The sequence below is a fragment of the Plectropomus leopardus genome, chromosome 9 (genome assembly GCF_026936395.1).
Source record: "Plectropomus leopardus strain MGB_pleo_1.0 chromosome 9, ASM2693639v1, whole genome shotgun sequence".
Classification (NCBI taxonomy): domain Eukaryota; kingdom Metazoa; phylum Chordata; class Actinopteri; order Perciformes; family Serranidae; genus Plectropomus; species Plectropomus leopardus.
Window position 1 is genome coordinate 16,801,953 of NC_142184.1, and position 18,559 is coordinate 16,820,511.

The 18,559-nt window shown below is 38.3% G+C and overlaps 1 protein-coding gene and 1 non-coding gene across 9 annotated transcripts in view; one reads left to right on the forward strand and one right to left on the reverse strand.

Moving 5' to 3' along the window:
- Positions 1-18,559, reverse strand: part of tp53inp2b (tumor protein p53 inducible nuclear protein 2b) — a 56,574-nt gene that overhangs the window by 8,576 nt on the left and 29,439 nt on the right. The window contains exons 2-5 of one of the 8 annotated variants that reach the window (XM_088082092.1): positions 15,632-15,789; positions 10,068-10,149; positions 9,425-9,559; positions 7,034-7,111 (exon numbers count right to left, since the gene is read on the reverse strand). The gene's annotated coding sequence lies outside the window, so the exon portion shown is untranslated. Of the gene's footprint in view, positions 1-3,094; positions 3,393-7,033; positions 7,112-9,424; positions 9,563-10,067; positions 10,150-11,102; positions 11,238-15,631; positions 15,790-18,559 lie in introns of those variants that run through there. The other 7 variants (XM_088082093.1, XM_042491500.2, XM_088082094.1 and 4 more) reach the window with 7 other exon arrangements.
- trnaa-ugc (transfer RNA alanine (anticodon UGC)) lies at positions 12,631-12,702 on the forward strand. The gene has a single exon. It is a non-coding gene; the product is annotated as a tRNA-Ala (tRNA).

Consider the following 18,559-nt stretch of genomic DNA (forward strand, 5'->3'; position numbering starts at 1 on the left):
CTCTGAGCTGTATTTTTTTTAATACTGTGGATTGTACGAGTTCATTTTGAGTTGCTTTCTAGGTCATGTGTTAAAAATCCTACTCAGTCAATTAAACAAAATGGCCCATTATTGCTATATTTTGGGGGATTTTGCAATGGAAATCGAAAAAGATACTACGAACTGGGTCTGAACTGAAGCACTTCAGTCTGTCCTTAACACTGAGATTGTTTTAATGCATTCCTGAGCAAATAGAAAGTCATGAGACCATGACAAATTCAGATAGACAAAATTTTGGTGACTAGGCCTGGGGGCTACTTTGCATAAGGTGCAGCAGACATACTGTAAACATTGACAACTTGCAGCACTTCCCTGATAAGAGAGTTCTATCAGTTTGGTGGCTGTACCAGCTAATGCAGGGCTTTCTGATGAGTGCAAATATAACTATTGATACTGCCAATAGAGAACAAATTACCACCACTGATATGGTTTGTATCCGGGAGCAGACAGACACTGAATATGTGGCATAGGTTGTATGGAGGCATTATGTTGCAACTAAGACCCATTAACATTTTGAAGCAAAAACTATTACAGGTGAGAGAGCAGAGGGATAAATGCAAAGTAACACTTTTTTGTCTTCTCTGTCTTGGTCAGTCCCATTTTTCTTTGAAAGGTCCAGTGTGTAGGATTTAGGGGGATATATTGGCAGAAATGGAATATAATATACAGTAATAAGTGTGTTTTCTTTAGTGTATAATCACCTAAAAATAAGAATCATTGTGTTGCTGTCCCTTAGAATGAGCGATAAACTATATCTACATAAGGAGTGGCTCCATGGAGTCCCCCATGTTGCACCACTCTTTTTCTGCAGTAGCCCATAACGTACAAACCAATCATTTGCACAAGATAGGGCCATTCCAACAAGTTCTCATCCCAACTAGTCAAACAGCACCACTATGTCAGTGGGCTTTCACGTCTAAATATGACATGCTAGGTACCTTCCTGCATTTGTTGACAGACATCACTGACAACGCGACAATATTTGAGGAGTTGGGAGTGAGAACATGCTGGCCATTTGCGTTTTTGCGTTGGCCACTATAGTTTGCAGTCCCTCGAAGACAAGCAACATTGAAAGAAAATGTGCTTACCTATTAAATGCTTTATTTAGTATTTGACCAGTTGAAATCACCGCAGCCTTTGAAGATAGTTTGGTTAAAATATGCCTGAACATCTGGATCTTAAGTTATCAGAGAAAAAAAGGGGAGCAAATATTAGCAGGGCTAGCTGCCTGTCTCCCGTATGCCAAACAGCATTGAAGAAACACTGATTTGTAACATAAAACTGCTTCATTCAGTGATTTTATCTGTAACTGTTTATAGAGGACCTCTGGGGATAATTTGGCTCCTAGTAAAAACTTCCTGAACAATGAACGGTGAATGAATCCTAACCAGCAGAAATTTCAACTGGTTGCAATTTCCAATCCTTACCACTAGATGCCACTAATCCCCACCTAAATCTTACACACTGGACCTTTCACAGACCGATTTTCACCTTATCTGTCATTAATATAATTTATTGCAGCTTCAGTACTGTATACACTGTGGTATTAATTGACGGTGGATAGTTTTGTATTCTATCTTGTTCATATTTATTATGTTGTGGCATTAAATTGATAAGATTGGTCATTTAATTCTGTTTCCCCCCTTTTAAACATAGCCAAACACAACATATGAAATTGGCACTCTAAGCTTGTTGATGTCTTGTCTGACTTGTTGATGGTCCATTTTTTTCCACAGTTAATTAACACTGTCACTGTCAAATAAATTAGTAAATTAAAATGTTACAAGTAAAATCAGGGTGATCTATAATGACAACCAGGTTTAATCTAGAAGCAAACACAATAGAGCAGATATGGCCTTTTGGGGCACTGACAGGCTTTATTATGTGTTTTAATTAAAGTGTCAAAAAATATATTTTTAGCTGCACGACTGCACATCCTGAAACATAAAAAGGATATTGAATTATGGATCTTCCGTTTGACATTGGTCTTTTTTTTTAAAGTAGGAGGAGCGCAGTAGGATGGGAGGAGACTCGCGAAATAAAAACAAGACGCCCGTGATGTCACGCACACGTCACTGACGCTGACAGAGAGGCTCCAGCTTCTTTGGCGACCGGGGAGAAAGAAAATATCCGAACAGCAAAAATATAAAATGTCACAACCGTGTATATGCTATCTACGTGTCCAATGTGCATTTTGCAAAACTATACCGAAAACAATGCACGCGTAAAAGACTGTTATTGTCGACGGTCATCGTCTGGAGCGGAAACCCATTGACGTTATGAAAAAAAGAAAAAACGCTACCCACTGCAACAATGTTTACATTTAAAATACACAACAAAACCCTCAAATAAATGTAGCAAGAAAAAAAATCTGCCTCAGACTGTCGACAGCCAAGAGAGGAGAGGACTTTCTGCAGAGTATCCAGGTTAAACATGAATTATCCGTGTAAGCTCTACAGCTGAAGGGTCAAAGCAATGACAGTTGTGGCTCAGCGACAGTGCAAGAAACACATCGACTGGATAGGCTGCTGACATTAAAATATGACTTATTATTTCACAGAATATAAAATAAGTGATTACATCTGCAGAAAACCTGATCCTACAGGGTCCAGGATCCTCCGCCTCTCAGAAAACATCAACATCCGCCATCGACCTGACTCCACATCAGCATTTGGTGCAATTTACAAAACAACGGCTGCTGTTGTCCTGCCATATATAGGTTAGTACACGTATGCAGTCATTTTTGGGGATGTAGGACGTCGAATCGACCTAATTAAGCTGTTCAGTTTGGGCTGCTATGCTATGCTGCTTTCAAACCTATTCGTCATCTAATAATAGGTCATTACCTATTATAACGCGCATCAGTCAAAGATAGCCTCTTAATGAGTCAGTGGCAGATAAAGCTATGTAATTCTGCCTAATCTATGATGTCTTGATGGATATTTTCTGTAGATAAACATATAAGGAACGCAGCCGCCTTACTGGCAGAGACAAATATAGTTTGAGATCACACAAAGGCACAAAACACACCAAAGCAAAGTAAAAAAGGTCTTACCTGCCTTTGCAATGTTATTCAAGTTGTAAACGAGATCTCACACACAGTAGAAACACTTCTTAAAGCATAGCTTTAGATAGTCTTTAAGTGAGGTAGTTAAAACACCATTGTACAAAAATAAAAGGCTTTCTTCTCAGAAGAAGGGCTTCGTGTAAAAATGTTACACTGATGTTTTCAGATCATAACATCTGCAGCTTTTCCCTCCTCTCCTCGGTGTTGTTTTTTTTTTTTCCGCTGCAGATTTTCCTTCTGTTTATTGCTGCCTCCAGCTGATCCTCGGATCAGAATGTAGAGCGTACAAAACAGCTGATTGTGAGATCACAATACGCTCAATCACGCCTCTTTCTCCGCCCACTCAGATCAAACCAGCCAATCAGAATATTACACAAGCCACAGGCCGGGCCTCTAGGTAACAGGGTGGGGGCTGGGCGGGAGGGCCTGTCAACCTGCACCCAGATGGAAACGGTGACTTCACCGAGAGGCTGATCCGTGATCAGCTGCTACTTCCACCATCCCTGCTATTGCGAGTCAGGGCTGGGGGGATGGTAAACTGATTCTGAGTCTGTGCTCATATAGATGCAACTATAACAAGGAAAGATGAAGATCCGTTGGTAGGAAAAGTGATTTCAACATCACTTTTTCTGTGCTTCTTTAAGATGCCTTTCACAAGTATTTAAACATTTGAATCCGGAGCAAATTGGTGCAATTTCTTTCATAAAGCTGTAAAAAAGGCAATAAGCCCCTTAGTAATAAATGTCTGACAAACCGCAAGAAAGAAGTAGATTTAGAAAATTGTATATATATATAATTAAAAAGCAGTGGAAAGAGTCCAGGGAAAACGAGGAAAGCAAGGGACTTTTTTCTTATCATAATTAAATATTTAAAAATATTTTACAAAATTATTACTACTTTTAAGCACTTTTCCAATGCATTTAAAAACAATTTAAAATGTATTTTCAGGTAAATTTCTTTTACTTATTATTATTATTATTATTATTATTATTATTATTATTATTATTATTATTATTATTATTATTATATTTTGAAAAGCCAATTTGCTTGTCTTTCAAAGGGTCAAACTGTCAACTTGGTGCTTAATTAAATATTTTCAGCTATAAAGCTGTTGTTGCTAACCTCTATGGATTAAGCATATTTATTTTTGTGCTGTATATATTACTCTGTGGGTCTATATTTAATTCCTATATTAATTACTTGTGTCTGTTTTTCATCAGGTGTTTAATATTGTGCAACATGAAAGAGACAGTGTATCTCCTTGGCATATTTTCCTCTTGTGACAGCATTATGACTTTGTTCTTTCAACAAAACAAATGCAAACTTTGTGTACTGAATTCATTAAACAGTCCCAGCTCTCAAACCAGATTAGATCCTGAGTCTGTGCTCACATAGCTGCAACTATGACAAGGAAAGATGAAGATCTTTTGACAGGAAAAGTGAATAAATTGGTAACTTGGTGCATATTTAAATAAATTAATCTATTGAGCTGTTGCTATCAACTTATTTTAACACCTCTATGGATTGAGCATGTTTATTTTTGTGTTGTATGTATTACTCTGTGGGTCTAAATCTAGAAATGCATCACTTTATTCTAATGTCAATATTTCATCGGATGCTTAATACTGTCCAACATGAAAGAGGCTTTAAATAGGCCTATTTTCTTCTTGTGACAGAGTTATGACACTGATCTTTTACTAAAACAAATATATATTCAATTTATTTTATAGTCTCACAAAGCAGAATGGCTTTCCTTGTCCAGTGATACTGGTGATGTGACTTTAAATTTTCATTTGTAAATAGAGCTCTTTCCCCTCCCCCTCAACTTCCATCTTTTCACTCCGCCTGGGTAAGGAGGACCTGCACGTGCCACTCAAAACACAGCAGCCAATCAGACGCGCTTTTCCTGAATGCAGCATTTGAGTAACCAATGAGCTGTGGAGAGGTTTTGGAAACCCCTGGTGGTCATTTTTGCACTCTGCAGTCTGTAAAGCTTTAAGAATACACACTGGCTTTTATTACTGCAGATTGTGCAAACTGGTGCCTGTTGCCATTGCTGTGCGAGTGTGTGTGCTATGCATGTGTGTGTGTCTGTGGTGAGAGATTATCCTGTGTTGTGTTTGCATGAAGTCTATAGAGTATCATGCTTATTCCACAAGAGGTCTTCATGGAATTTTTCAGGCCCATACTCATAGCCTGCTACTGTTTATGTATGCATGTATGCATGTATGCATGAGTGTGTGTGTGTGTGTGTGTGTGTGTGACTATGTTAATTTTTTATCCGCATGTGCTCACACTGCTTATTATTGTGGAAGACTATACTACTTACACCCCCATAATGTCCAAAGTGTGTCCACTCTGACTGCTTCTTAAAATCGTGGAGACTAAACGCTTGTCTGCACAAAGCTACATTGGTCACACAGTGCATGCAGTCTGTGCAGATCTCTCTGTACTGTATGTGGGTTTTTGGATCTTCTCCCTGCCAACAGAAACTCTGTCCAGTAGGAGACATCATTACGATATTCAGCTCTTTTGATTTTTACAACTGGAATCCTGTCAAATGTGCGAGTAATCCTGGACTACGACCTGGTTAGTAACAGAAATCTGTATGTAGTGTTTCTGTTTATGACTGTAATCTGAAAAATCTGTTTGTTCCTCCTGGCTAAAATAACAGTTAGATACTTGTCAAGAGGACTACACTATATTATACACTACATGTGACAGTGGATCCAAGGGCACACATAAAACATAGGGTCCACCACATCTCCTAAACTGAAGCAAGGCACACATACTTTGCTGTATTTTATTTTTTATTTTTTTAACTGTTTTGTCTCTTTGTGGCAAGCTTGTGTCTCTTTGAGGTCATTTTGTGTCTTTTTGAGGTTATGGAGTCTTGTTGGTTGTTTTGTGTCTTTCTGTATTAATTTTGCATCTTCTTGTGGTTGTTTGTATCTAATAATTTTGTGTCTTTTTTGTTGTTTTATATATCTGGGATATTTTTCTTCTTAGAGTTAAGCATGATCAAGACAGAATAAAAGATACATTAAAAGACAAACTAAAATAGACGAATTAACCAGATTACATCACATAAAGCAAGACTATAAAAATGGGTTTTAAGAAGATATTTAAGAGAAGTTGTTGATTCTGCGTGCCTTATCTCCTCGGGCAGGTCGTTTCAAAGCTGAGGGGCCCCAATGGCAAAAGCAGGGTCACCTTTAGATTTAAACCTCATCTTTGGAACAGCCAGAAGGGCCCCACCCGAGGATCTAAGGCTGCGAACTGGCTCATATGGGGTCAGCATTTCTGTTTTGTTGCTTGGGGCCAGACCCAAACAAGCTTTAAAAGTGATCAGTAAAATCTTAAAATCAGTTCTGAAACGAACATGGAGCCAACGGTGGGGTGCCAGGATTGGGGTGATGTTATGTCATCTGGTAAAACAAGTGTCTCTATGTGATTGTTTCCACCTTTTTTGTATTAAATGTGTGTCTTTTGGCAGTTCCCATACATCTCTCACTTTTTAAATATCTATGAATGTGCTGAATGTGTAAAGAGAGTGATCAGGCCTGGATGTGTGTTTCAACGCAAATTGAAAACAAATGAACCGCACCTAACAGGGTTGCATCTCCAGATGTGTCTCATACAGACTCCTTTGTAAGCAGCTTTTTCTGCGATGGACTTTGTCACATTATTATCGTAGCAGTGAGAGACGATAGCAAGAGTCCAGCACAGCATGAGCTCTCTTAAGGCAGGACGATAAGGTTTCAGTTAGGTAACAGTTACCAGGTGCTAGGCAACTCTCTCTCACACATACACACACTATAGCCCTGCAGTGACGATGACATCCACACCCCGGTGACACGATGAACACAAACATTTAGCTCGAACAATTTGTGCCTCTGTGCTTATGTTAATGTTTGTGTTCTTTACCTTATCAGAAGAAGTCACAGGCCTGGGGGAACTTGCTGTGTCATGTTCTTGTAGCATGTATTGTGTTCATGTCAGTAGCTGTGAAGCACAATAAATACAATTCAAGATATGTGTCGCAATTAGCCTGAAATGGATATGAACACAACCACGTCATTTTCAAATAATCTGAGCTTGAATACATTGTTAAAAGACACAGGCAGAGGAGAAGTAATGGTTTTCTGTTGTCTGCCCCTTTATTTCTTTTCTTTAACCGTGCCAGAGCTTTCACTGGAGTTGCTTGGCTTCACAGGATTCCCACTGTTTCCTAAGCTGCTTGGAGAAATAGGTGAAAGGTCACAGCAATGTCTCTCTCTCTCTCTCTCTCTCTCTCTCTCTCTCTCTCCCTGCGTGCATTCATGTTCATGAATGTGACATGCAGCTCTTGTTCAGCAGCATGCCTGTCCCTGCCCCAGCTAGCACAGCTGACTAAGGCATGTGCGTAAGTGCAGAGGGCTTCAAACAAATCTAAACCTTGTGTTGTAAACACTGCTATTTTGTTTGTGGTTAAAGACCAAGGTGTGGCAATGGACAAGTTGACTCAGAAATCCGGCTCGGTGTGTATGTGTTGATGCTTGAAACAGACAGTAAAGTAACTCGTTTAGGCTTTTGATCTGCTTCCTTGAGTGGGGACAAACAGATCCTCAGGGGATGCTCTGGGTGTCTCTGAAAGTTCACAGAGGCACCTTATGTTTTTTATGGGTTTTTTTTACAACAAGTCTTCTGCTGACTAAAGTTTCTGTATTGACGATCAAGTCAGACAGGAACTACTGACTGAAGAAAAGCATTTTCATAAGAGAAACTGTGAAAACATGGGAAGAAAAGTAAATGATAAATGTGTGTCCCAGCAGTCAGCAGATAAAAATGTAGGTGTTTAGTTGTGGTAGGTTTCTGCAAACCTCTGATATGTTACATTTTTACATTTCATAGGTGTCACATTAACATTTCTAAAGTGACGTAGTTCTAATAACATGTACATTTAACTGACTGCGGTATGACACCGAGGCGAGAAGGCTGCCAAGCTTCAGACGACTGTTTGAGTCCACAGAATCTGTACTCAACGGCTGGTCTCCACCCATTTAGACTCAAGTCCCCAAAAACAGCACCAGGCTTTGAAGCCAATATTTACAGTGGTCAAAAGTGCCACGTGATAAGATGGGGACCTAAAAGACTTTTTTTTCGCATTGATTTACATAGTGAGAGCCATTTGTAAATCAGTGGTTACATTTTTAAGTGTCATAACCCCCGTGAAATGGCTTGTTTCACTATCAGGATCTGATCCATTTGGTCCGATAATATTACGAAAGTCTTGAAGACCTACGTGATAAAATCATTTTATCCCCAATCAAGTTAGTAGAGTGTGAATGAATGTGATGTTAACCACTTGGCCGCACAATGACACACAGAGCCATAGTCTCTAATGTGCATGCTCTATGGGCGCCATAATACAGAAGATCAAAGTTATTTCAAACTACAGAAATTTTGAATTCATGTGCCACTGAGCAACTTTCATAGGAATAAAAGTGGTGCCATCTTGAAAAGTCCATGCTGGACTGTAAAATAATATCCCTATTGACATCATCTGGAGCCAGTCTGCAAGGTAGCGATCTCCGCAGTCTTGAGTTCTCGCCTACGCACCCGTCCAATCACTTGTGAGCAGCGCCATTGATCGCAGGCAAACTGGTAGTTACACAGCTGCCAATCGTGATGCTAATCCTCCCTTTTATAGCATCCAATAAGTAATTAGAACTTGTCAGTAAAACAAGCACTGGAAATTAATTTGGTGTGTACTTTAAGTTTTTAGTTTGGGCCATGTCCCATCTGCTAAAATAGAGGGGGCGGAGTCTATGATCTATACTGCAGCCAGCCAGCTGGGGGGCGAGACATTTTGGCCTCACTGGTAGCCAGCTATTATGTTATTCATCTTTACATACAGTTTATGTTTGAGATGAACAAACAACAACTATGGCTTTTTAGCTACCCATGACTACATTTCCAGTAGCAATTGTGGCACCAAAGTTGAGTATTTAAAGCTAAAAGATGATCTTTTCCTAACCATAACTAAGTGGTTTTGTGCCTAAACATAACCACACATTAACCATAGCATAAAGCTCATATGTGTCCACCACATAATCATGTACAAAAGTTACATATTCGTGGTTTGCAGAAACAGCCAACAGTTACTCTGATTGGGTAGCATGTCTACTTGTCTCTCTTCTTTGGGGTTCATGTAATCAGGCAGGCATAATTTGGCTAATGAAGCATGATGAATCACATATAAATCCTATAAACTTGAACTCCAAAATTGTGTCCAATCACATTTTAGTGGATGAGTTTCTATATGACCTCACTGACCTCCTTTTCAAGTGCTCTGCAGCCTTTATTTTTGGTGCCTCTCTCCTCTCTTCTCTCAGGCCTCTCTTAGCCCCGGCTTAGCTGGCTGCTGGCAGATGATAAGACAGCAGCCCAAGAAGATAGCCAACGTCAGAGCTGCTGAAAAATAGTGACATACATAGTAGTCACATACATAAATTTTGGTCTGTGTGCTGATTAAACAAGCAGGTTCTAACATGCTAACAAGAGCGTTATATAAGTGCTAGTAAGTGTATTTCTTAAACTTAATGAGTACTGAGCTGGCTGTTTCTTCCTGTTTCCAGTCTTTATTCTAAGCAAAATTCATGTAATTATGGCTTTTGGTCCACAGTTTATGCAAAGAGGGCTATCAATCTTCTTATCTAAATCTCTGCAAGATAGAAAATAGAGTATTTCCCTAAATGTCAAAGTATTTCTTTAAAACCCTGGTAAAGAGATCTCTATCTGCGTCTACATCAACATCTCCCAAAACCACAATTTGATAGCTGCTGTTTAAAAGACACAGGGCCCTTAAACACAGAGATCGCGCTATAGGGATGCTTTTAAGTCCCTTTTGCACCATCTTCACATTTTTACACAGACCTGAAAAAAGACACAACTCTGTCCCCCCATTTTACGATCGTACCTTATATACGGTTCAGTGAGGCAGAATTACAGCAAGATATTCCTGCTTTGAACAGGCCGGGTGAAAGGGGCTTCTGACACACCTGTACATGCAAAATATCAAGACATATAAACCACACTGGTTAGGGGAAAAAACATCTGTAAAAGGTTCAATAGTTGATGCATGCAGCTTTTGCTCTGCTAGTGCTTGATGTTTGGTCCAAATGTGTTTATGTGTGTGTGAGAGAAGGGGGAAGTACCAAGTAGGCTATATTAACTCAAGTGCTGTGCTTGAGTACAATTTTGAAGTACTTGCAATTCCACTGAATTTCCATTACTTAATATTTTGCCTATATTTCAATGTTAGTGTATTTACTTTCAGATTAAAAAGTAAAGGGTCAATACAATAATAAAAAAGTTGAAAACATTTAGTAAACAGCAAATTTTGTCAAAAATAAAAATCATCTGCTGCTTCCATGTTTTTTTGGGGGGGGGCACAAATACATGCTCTAAATATTGAGGGGGGCAGGTCCCCTGATATCTACACCTATGGTATGAACAATTGCATAATGTAATTTCTTGTAATAACTCACAGGGGGCATTTTTCTGCATTATGAATACTTTCATATTAATACTTGAGAATATTTTGCTGAAAATACTTACGTATAATTTATAAAAAAGTTAGCTTTGTAGCTTTGGCTTATTAGTTAATTTCTACCCTCCCCATTCTTGTTTGGCACGGTCCACTGTGATGTCTGGAGGCCTGTGGGCTCTGATAAAGAATTTCTTTCTGCATCTCATGTTGCATTCAGCCTGTCTGTACATCCAGACCTCACCAGCACTCTCTGGTCCCAAGATAACCCCCGTCCACATACTTAGCACTTGTCTTCTATTCCTTACTCAACACAGGCTCAACAAGGTGGGTTTCACCAATCATTAATCCATACAACAACAACAAAAACAACATATGATATCAACTAGTGTCCCTCTGCAGATTGATGCATTTCATTTTGCAGCCGCGGGGAGAAATAAAACTGGAAAGGTGTCAGTCTCTCACCCTGTCTCCTCTTCCTTCCTTCTCATTCCCTTCTTCAGCCCTCCTAAAGCCCTCCTGCCATGCGTGCATCCCATGGGTCTGTCCCTACAAGGCTTAAGCAAACAGGGCCTGGAAGTGGTGTCCTTGGCAGGGGTGTGCTGATAAACACAGCCTGAGTGAGGACAGGCTGTGCTCTCCAGAGGGGGATGACTGCCCCTCGTTCACACTCCCCTGGAGGATATTATGAAACATAACGAGGGGAGCTATTTTAAATTCCCCAAAGGATTAAGGTAGCTTGGCTGATGAGAAAGCTCTGAATTTCTGCAACTTGTGTCTGACTGAGTTTATCTCAGAAATATTGTGCTGTAAGTTCTTTCTTTCATGACACTTGTTCTCATCCCCACTAATTTGTCCTTTCCAAGTTAGCGTGGGAAGAAGAGGAGTCCCTTGCTCAGATGTGTCCCCTAAGGGACTGTTCTTTATTTATCAGAGGAGGGGGTGGCTGGGGTGTGACTTTGAGGTTGTTGTTTGTTTGTTTTACTTGGCCTGAAGCTACAAATATTTTTGCTTGAGGCTCCCTGAGTGACCTGGGGAAAATTGAAGACCTCCCGAAAAATTAGTAGTTTAGATTTTAAGAACTTACTCTCTGATTTTTTAGATTGAAAAGCTGAAGATGAAATCCTGCAGTTGAAAAAAACATTCGATACCACTCTTGTAGTAGCTGCTGATAAGTTGGTGCAAAGTATTTATTTTTGGCAAAATTTTACATGACACCTAGAATAAAGTGGTTTCGATGAAATATCACTATTTGGAGCTTGATTTAGTTATGCTTTTTTCCCACATTTTTTTCTGTGTTTCAAGACCATCAGGAATCTGAAAATCCAATAATAATTTCTGTTTTTGTAGTGTCTTTAATAATAAATAATAAATAATAATTATTTTCTTTATATAGCACATTTATAATCATAGTTTAAGATATTCTTTGATAAACAAAGCTGCATTTGCAGTTTGGTAGGCATGTTTTCTTTAAATATCAGAGATAAAAAAAGGACTGTCAAAATTATTTGACATGCATCCTCCTTTCTGCACCACCCCCTCCCCTCTCACAAGTAACCAACAGTCCCTAACTGAAACCAAAACATGACCTGCAGGTTAAAAATAGCATAGAGCAAAAATAAAATCAAAGAAAACTGAGCTACAAATACATTTTTTTCCATTCATTCATTCTGATGTCAGTTCAGTTCTTGTATTAACAAACCATTGCTAAAAACAGCTCAGAGTCTCTTGAGAAGGAGTGCTTTAACAATTTTTTTTAACCTATTCAAACACACACACACACACACACACACACACACACACACGCAGGAAATACAGTATGTAGAGCTGGGTCAAGGGTTTAAACCAGGCTAAGAATGAGACCCTCATTACATAACTTGGCCCCAGTCAGACCAAAAATATCCCAGTCAACCCGCATCTCGTATTACAAGTTTAAAATCCTGTGTCTAACCGCACCTTTATGAACTGTGTGATATACCTATAGATACCAGTAGGGGATGTAGCTCAGTGGTAGAGCGCATGCTTTGCATGTATGAGGCCCCGGGTTCAATCCCCGGCATCTCCACTCTTTTAATTCTCCTTGTTTTCGGTGAGATGACAAGTGGCGATAAATCCGATCAAACAGCAATCACATATTCTACCGTCGCGGCGTTTTCTGTTCCCGATAACACGATGTAGTTTTAATAATTTCATAGGAAAACATTAATATGGGTTTTTCTGATGTAATCTCCTACAAAACACAACATTCAGCAGGCCTGTATGTGAAATATGTGAATTCGTCACCTGAAAAAGTCTTTGATGTGTGAAATATAGGCAATCTTATGATACTTAATCGTGATATGAGAACACTCTTTTTAGAAGTTTTATATTTTTGGCATAATGTGTCCTTTTTTTAATACATCATATTAAAATTGAACTGAATTTCTTTAAAAAGATTCTTAAAAAGTTTTTCAAGAAAATTTGATCTTTACATTCACTGGCACAGATACCCACTCTGCAGTTTGCTATTGGAGGGAGAAGGCTGATAGAAACACTGAGGGCAATGCTCATTTTGGAAATGGGTGAAAAATATAAAGAGAAGCGCATGCACGCACACACACACACACACACACACACACACACACACACACACACTGACCCCTAACATAGGAAACACTCTACTCTGAGGGTTAACCCCTCGCATGTACTCTTCAGGTGCCTGTAACTGCATAACCCAGATACTGTAAGTCTGCACATTATGACCTAAATTATCCACCTTTACATAATTGTCACATATTAACACCTCAGGTGTCAAGCTGAGGAAAAAAAGAAGAAATCATTTGTCACTCCTGTCGAAAGCTTTAACGGCCTGCTGTACTTTAGCTGCAGGACACACAGCAGAAAGCATGCAATACATGTCTGTGCAAACTGTGTCCCAGTTTTTAACAAACTTAAAAACCTTGAATTCAGCAGTGATCATGTTTTATCCAGAGGGTTAGAAACATGCATGTAGTGTAAAAAAGTAATAATACTTCATTACAGTACTTTGTACTTCACTTCAAGCCTAGTGTACACGCCATTCTAAGGTGGTGAATATTGGGAAGAAATAAACTTCATAATTCTCAGAATTCTGACAACTTTTTTTTTTTTTAAATTAACAGTATTCACTTGTACTTCAACTTTCAACCACATACATATATGGAACGGGAGGTTTTGGGGGTCCTTAGTCAAAAAGTTTGAGCATCAGACACTTAATTTCTTGCATTCTGCTGAATGTTTGTGCACCAGTTTGTGTCTTTTCTGCATCTTTTTATGGTGTAAATGTATTTTATTTTGTCAAATATAAAAATCCTCTGCTACTTTCATGTTTTTATTTGAGGTGCACAAATGCATGCTCTAAATATTGAGGAGAGCAAGTCCCCTGTGTCCTTCCCAATATCTACACCTGTGGTATTGACAATTTAATAATGGTGGTGGTGAATAATAAAAGTGTTTGTGTTGTGAAGAAATTAACTTAATAATTCTCAAAATTCTGACCACTTTTTTATTATCAGCATTTACTTGTACATATACTCTCAATACTTAAGTACATCTAGTATCATAAAATTACTTTTGATACTTAAGTACAGTAAATATCAGATACTAACACTTTTACTCAAGTAATATTCTAAACAGTGACTTAAACCTCTACCAAAGTAGTCTTCTGGTAAGAAATCTGTACTTTTACTCAAGTATGGCTTTTAGGTACCTCATCCACCGCTACATATAATACAGTTCCCAAAATGTAAATATCAGAGGTCAGAGCTGTTTTATATGCATTCAAGAGTTGTGCTAAATTTGCATTTAAGGTTTCCAAAAAGGTTTGACTTTAGAAGTATGAAGAAGACAATACATTTTTGTCCTGCCTCTGTGACACACAGGATTCCTCATCTTACATCATCATCATTATATTGTATTGTCCAACCTGAGGGAGTGGTTGCTGAGTCATTAAACACAACAGGTCGATACGGATCTTTCGTGTCGTGCAGGATTACAGACGACATTGTTGATATTCTCAGTTATAGGGGTTGGCAGAAAGCACACATTCCTCAGTGTCTATTCATTTAGCCCATTGTGTCTGTTTGTGTACACCCGAGTGTGTGTTTACAAAAGTAGAATTTAAGCATTGCTGAAATGGAACTATTACTCAAGTACTGTGCTTAAGTATGAATCTGAGGTACTTGTACTTTACTTGAGTATTTTCTTTTCATGCTACTGTATGCTTTTACTCCGCTACATTCCAGGGGGATGTATTGTATGTACTTTTCACTTCACTACATTTATCTGACACCTTCAGTTATTTTACAAATTAAGGTTTTTGCATAAAAAAATTAACCAGAGTTGATAAAATATGTTTGCTATAAATTAAATCACTGAACAGTTTATACAAGTACAGCTGAAATGAGTAGCTGATTAATCATTTAGCCGATTGTTAGAAAATTGTTTGGCAATTATTTTTGATAAACATGCAAGGCATTCAATAATTTTAAGGCTCTGATGGGTGTTTACATTTAAAAAATGCTTTTTTAAAAAAATATTTACTTTCTTTTACATTTTTTTGGTTTATTGTTTTTAAAATTTAGGTTTAAGGGTGTTTTTTATTTCTTTGCATTGGGTACCTTTACCTTTTTTTTTTTTTACTTTTTAAATATTCTATTACATTTTACAAGTTTCAAGTTTCTTGTGTTTTAGTTGAATACTTACTTTTATTTAAGTAACATTTTCAAAACAGAACTATAACTTGAAATAATATTTTCACAGTGTGGTATTAGTACTTCCCCTTCAGTAAAGGAACTGAATACTGCTTTCACCTCTGTTTGAAAGATTAAACACAGCTCAATCTCTGGTGTCTGTGCAACTGCAGAGTGACCCTTGTGTCCTCTAAATGAATGTGATCTTCGCAACCCTCCTTTAGATGCTCCATATTTGTGCAATCAAGATGATCTGATGTCTGACTTCTGATTTTAACCACTGACCTGTAAACCCCAATGACATCATCATTATTGGTCTTTTGCCGCCTCCTCGTGGATGGTCTCAGAACAGCGCCTCCGTAGATCAGTTCACCACGTGACCAGCAGGTGGCGTCACTTGATTGTTTGTTCCTGTCTTCATCCAAAATGATCCTGACAGAGATCTGAAGACAGCAAAATAGTCATAAGTTACAGATCTCTGCAAGTAGTATCAGATCAGTGGTGACAAGTATAAGAATACTGTTGCCTTAAATGATCAAATGTACTACCTTTTGACTCATACTACATATCCTATACAAGGATATCTTATAAAAGGCCTAGCAGGTACAGGCCCAGGGGTCCAGAGAATTAAGGGCCCTCTTGACCTTTACCTGCAAGATGCCACTCAGATCACATCATGGAATTAAATCACTCTGATTGGCTGAAAAAAAAGCCCAGCTAAAGTCAAGAGGGAGTGAGACTGAAACAAACTTGTTATATAAGAAAGGTTATTTCTCAGTGGCCATGGAGATCTTGCTTTATTATGTGCTTTGTTCTTTCAACATTATTTATACAAATTTATTATTCATCTTTATACATTTGTTTATAAATTATGAATATTTTTAAGCACTTTTTATAAAGCCATGTCCTTGCTTTTTTATGTGCAAATATTCTTGTACTTTTAACTAATTTCTTGTTAATTTTGGCATTATTTCTTCTCAAGCTGTTCATTACCTTGTTCCCATGTTTTTGAAAGAAATCAAGCCAATTTGCACAGGTGTCAAAGGGTTAAAGGGGAAGGCTTGGCCGACATTACTCAAGGGGAATGAGAACTGTGCAAGTTGTCCATTTGTATCAAGCAGCAAATAAGCTGTTTAAGTTAATAAGCCTGACTTGACATCAATATATCATGCAACCCTAAGACAACACATGTTAGAGCTACAACAGCTAACTTAACGAGAAAATGCTATTATGTTACATTATATGGGATGTTGTCCCTGGAAGAATACTATAACAATTAACTTTATACACACAAAATTCAATGATTTCTCCAAAACTTTCAAAGACTTTTACTTATTCCATTACTTTTCCAGGCCTGGAAAATGAGATTGTAAAATTACAAGAATTTTCCTTTTCCATGTCTGTGAGAACCCTGAATAATAAAAAAAAAACACTACTTTGTAACCCAAAATATCTAATCTGCTGAGACCACACTTCAATCTGTAGGTCATATCGACTGCTTCTCTTCTTGATCAAGGTGGATTTTCACTAAAAACATGAATGTTTGTTTGCGTCTACTAGAGACACATCAGCAGAGGGTGCACAGATGACAGAGCGTGTGTGTGTGTGGGAGTGTGTGTTCATACGAGCAACCCTGCATTCCAGGGGGATAATCTTATCTCCTGCTGACTTTATGGACCTCTGAACTTTAGGGCAACACACACACACAAACACCATTTCACATGTATAAACAAACAAACAGAGGTGCAGTGGTTTAAAAGCATGAAGCTTGGCACAATAATCCTACACTCATCCTTTCAGATTCAACTATATCTTTGTATTGTCACATCCACTCATTGACTGACATGTTGGGAGATCTGCTGTATCCTTTGAATCATCACGTGGACAAAGAAGACCTGTTTTGTCTCATGATGTGCTTCAGGGTCAGTCTGCATAAGCATCAAATGTAAATAGCTTTAAGTGACCGTTACCTGTTGTTTGAATGGACTGAATGGTAACGATGCACCAGATTGTTCTAAAGCCATCAGCAACAGGTTTTAAAATGTAAAACAGGGCTTTTAGCTGCACCTGTGTACTTGTCACTTGAGCAAGAAACATTTGTACAGTCACAATAGGTGTTTGGGAGTTGTCTCCTTTTCAAACACATGAAAGAACACAATACAGTCACTGCCCCTCCACCACCTTTAATCACAGCTTCACCGTCAATGCCAGCAATAAGGGAAAATATTTTTAGTTCAGTTACAGCAGCTAATGTTGTTTCTTATACTTATCTATAGTCACTTTCTCATCCAAAATTATCCTCTGAGAGCAATGAAAACAATAACTGAATCCTGAATAAAATCATTTGTTCAGAGCCACAGCTGATAAATAATAACTTTACATTCTTGTCAGTCTGAAGAAATCAAGGACTGTAAAAGGTGGATGGCGAAGAAAAGATGAGATGGTTCCACTCTTTTTTTTTTTTTAACTGTTTTTTGGATTATCCAGCAATTTAGTTATGTAAACTTCAGGGACAGTTCAAGGGTCACTTGAGATTCAGGCTATAAAAGTAACTGGTCTCAGAGCAGTCTAAACCCAGCTCACGTCTTCTTATCAGTCAGTCAGGAACTTCTCATTTACTGCTTAAATTATACATATGAAAACTGTTGCACTATAATTTGTATATTTAACCCACATAATCCTGAGCCATGAGGCCTTGATGACATATTTTGCATATGTATGTAGGCGACAGGGTTCGGTATCTGAAGCATGCTGATTTCCATTTGTAGTTTGAGTAGTATTGAGCAAATATGTTTAAAAGGCAGCTAAACAGTCCATGTGGAGAGGCAAAAGGCACTGCCCAAAACACAATCTGAGAACACATCTGCTATTGTCTGAAGAGGATTTCGCTCTTTATTAGCTTTTTTGAATTGTATCTGCATTCATATACAACATCTCCTTATAGCGATAAACCAAAATGACCAGCACAAGAAAGAGGAAGTTTTGGCTCGGACATCTACTGGCTACACTGAATCAGCCCAAAACATCGGTCCAAATCCCCAGATGTTTTAAGTCATAAAACTGATAGCTGATGGGTTCTGACATTGGTGATCCAGCCCATTTTCATTTCCAACTTGTAAAATACCGCTGTTTTGGCCTTAACATTGTGATGTCAGATGGCTAGATAGCACCTGCCACATCACTTGAGATAATGTTTTTACACTTTGCCATGTG